The sequence below is a fragment of the Amphimedon queenslandica genome, unplaced genomic scaffold (genome assembly GCF_000090795.2).
Source record: "Amphimedon queenslandica unplaced genomic scaffold, v1.1 AMPQUscaffold_13405, whole genome shotgun sequence".
In the NCBI taxonomy this organism is placed as follows: Eukaryota; Metazoa; Porifera; class Demospongiae; order Haplosclerida; family Niphatidae; genus Amphimedon; species Amphimedon queenslandica.
Window position 1 is genome coordinate 78011 of NW_003546359.1, and position 3168 is coordinate 81178.

Genomic DNA, 3168 nt, shown 5'->3' on the forward strand with positions numbered 1-3168 from the left:
CCCTCCAGTATTACCAGCTGTCCTATTATTAGTTATTTTATTTATTTTATAGTCAAAGCCATTGTTAGAGTTTCAGCTCCAGACTGATCCCAGTAATGGAGACAGTTACCTCACTTGTGTGGTCTTCCCTCAACAAGGAATAGAAACACCTTACGATGAACATAAGGATATGATAATAATGATAACTTTATAAGAAATCACTGATACATATTGATGTCCATATGCTGTGTAGAAAATTTGAGCTGATTGCAAGTTCAATTTTTCAACTTATGGCCATTTTAAGAAAACGTCAAAAATTTGAAAAAATCCCTGTACTAATGGTTTTTTCCAAAAAATGGCTCTAAAATCACCCCAACTTTTTATTACATTTTCTCATGCATATACATGTACTTATGCAGTGTAGAGAGATTGAGCGGATTCTGATCAAGTTTGGATTTTCTATGATTTTTTAAAGTTGCTCAAAAATTGGACAAAAGTCCCTGTACTATAGTACAGGGATTTTTCAAAAATTTCACAAAAATTGACAAGTAGAAAATTCCTCAATTTTATTACATTTTCTGATGCATATACATGTACTTATGCAGTGTAGAAGGATTGAACAGATTCCGATCAAGTTTAGATTTTTTATCATTTTTTAAAGTTGCTTCAAAAATTGGACAAAAGTCCCTGTACTATAGTACAGGGATTTTTCAAAAATTTCACAAAAAATGACAAGTAGAAAATATCTCAATTTCATTACATTTCCTGATGCATATACATGTACTTATGCAGTGTAGAAAGATTGAGCTAATTCTGATCAAGTTTCGATTTTCTATGATTTTTTAAATTTGCTTCAAAATGGGAAAAAAGTCCCTGTACTATAGTACAGGAATTTTGTAAAATTTCACAAAAACTGACACATAGTAAATTCCTCAATTTTATTGCATTTCCTGATGCATATACATGTACATATGTAGTGTATAAAGATTGAGCAGATTCCGATCACATTGGGATTTTTTATGACTTTTTAAATTTGCTCCAAAATTGGACAAAAGTCCCTGTACTATAGTACAGGGATTTTTCAAAAATTTCACAAAAAATGACAAGTAGAAAATTCCTCAATTTTATTACATTTTCGAATGCATATACATGTACTTATGCTGTGTAGAAAGATTGAGCTGATTCCAATCAAGTTTGGATTTTCGATGATTTTTTAAAATTGTTCCAAAATGGGACAAAAGTCCCTGTACTATAATACAGGGATTGTTGTAAATATTCACAAAAATTGACAAGTAGAAAATTCCTAAATTTTATTACATTTTCTGATGCATATACATGTACATATGCAGTGTAGAGAGATTGAGCTGATTCCGATCAAGTTTGGATTTTTTATGATTTTTAAAAGTTGCTTCAAAATTGGACAAAAGTCCCTGTACTATAGTACAGGGATTTTTGTAAAATTTCACAAAAACTGACACATAGTAAATTCCTCAATTTTATTGCATTTCCTGATGCATATACATGTACTTATGTAGTGTAGAAAGATTGAGCAGATTCCGATCACATTGGGATTTTTTATGACTTTTTAAAGTTGCTCCAAAATTGGACAAAAGTCCCTGTACTATAGTACAGGGATTTTTCAAAAATTTCACAAAAAATGACAAGTAGAAAATTCCTCAATTTTATTACATTTCCTGATGCATATACATGTACTTATGCAGTGTAGAGAGATTGAGCTGATTCCGATCAAGTTTGGATTTTTTATGATGTTTTAAAGTTGCTTAAAAATTGGATAATAGTCCCTGTACTATGTACAGGGTTTTTGTAAAATTTCAAAAAATTGACAAGTAGAAAATTCCTTAATTTTATTACATTTCCTGATGCATATAGATGTATTTATGCTTTGTAGAAGTTTGAACTGATTCCTGTGATTAATTCCAATGAAATGTCTACAGGAGATTTATTCTTGCTACAATTTTGACTCTGGCTGGGACTTAGAATAATAATGGTTTTTTACTTGGTACACTAATTCTCACTGAAACTTTGAAGAAAGAATACTGGGATCTTTATTCTATAATACTGGTCACACCCACCAACCTTTTCAGATCACCTAGCCCAGTATAACAATCAGGGGCGTAGCTGGGAAGGAAATGATGAGGGGGCACAGAGAAAAATGGCGCGCGAAGCGCGCCGAAAATTTGACCACACCCCCTTTTAAGCGTTCGTATAGTGCACTAAAATAGCATTTTACGTATTTTAAAAGCATCAAAATCTTACATTTTCAACAATGATTAATGTAAAATGAGTGTTTTGTTTCTGTCTACTTCTCATTTCTTGTACATTTACTGCTGTCAAGGTGGTTAATTTATATTACTAGGTGGTAGGTAATAAAACAAACAATGAATATCATTATCTACAACAATTGATGGGGGGGCCCAGGCCCCTGTAGGCCCCCCCTCAGATACGCCCCTGATAACAATAACAACAACAAGAGACTACGAGGGCATATACACAATGAATGACAATAAAAATAATAAATAGTTACACAAATAGTCCACTGGTCTAAGAAAATTTAATTTTGACAATGCTTCCATCAGAGACCTTCACGAGTGAGTCGATAATGTCCTCGGTGAACAGAACCAATGATTGAGACGAGATGGGGTGGTCTGAGTGGATGTGAGTTAGAAATGATGTATCGAACGGCTGACCACACATATAGTAGTGTATATTCTAACCAGATGGATGAGCTAATATTCTAATGATCTTCTGTAGGGTACAGGTACCTTTAGGACCATGGTCAAGACTAAAGAGCTTTATCCCAAATCCTAAGCCATGAAATCTCACATGATACCTCACCAATAAGAGTAGTAGTTGGGTGTCCCTTAGCTTTAGATAGGAGTTGATTTCTGTCATGATCAAGTATGGTGTCTTTAGACTTCAAAGCAACATAGTATCAGGTTCTTTTAGACACTCATCTAGGGCACTGGACTCAAGACCCAGATAGTGCTCCAGTAGTCGGCATTGCTGAACAATGGAGACTCCCAGAGGATCAGTGATGAGACTAGGAGTGAGTATCTGTGAGCTGAGGTTAGTAGATGTATTTTTAGTTAGCAGTTTAGACAGGAATTTCAATTTTCTAATTAGCACAAGACTGGCAATAGAGAGCAGTATTGTCTGCTGCGCATGCGC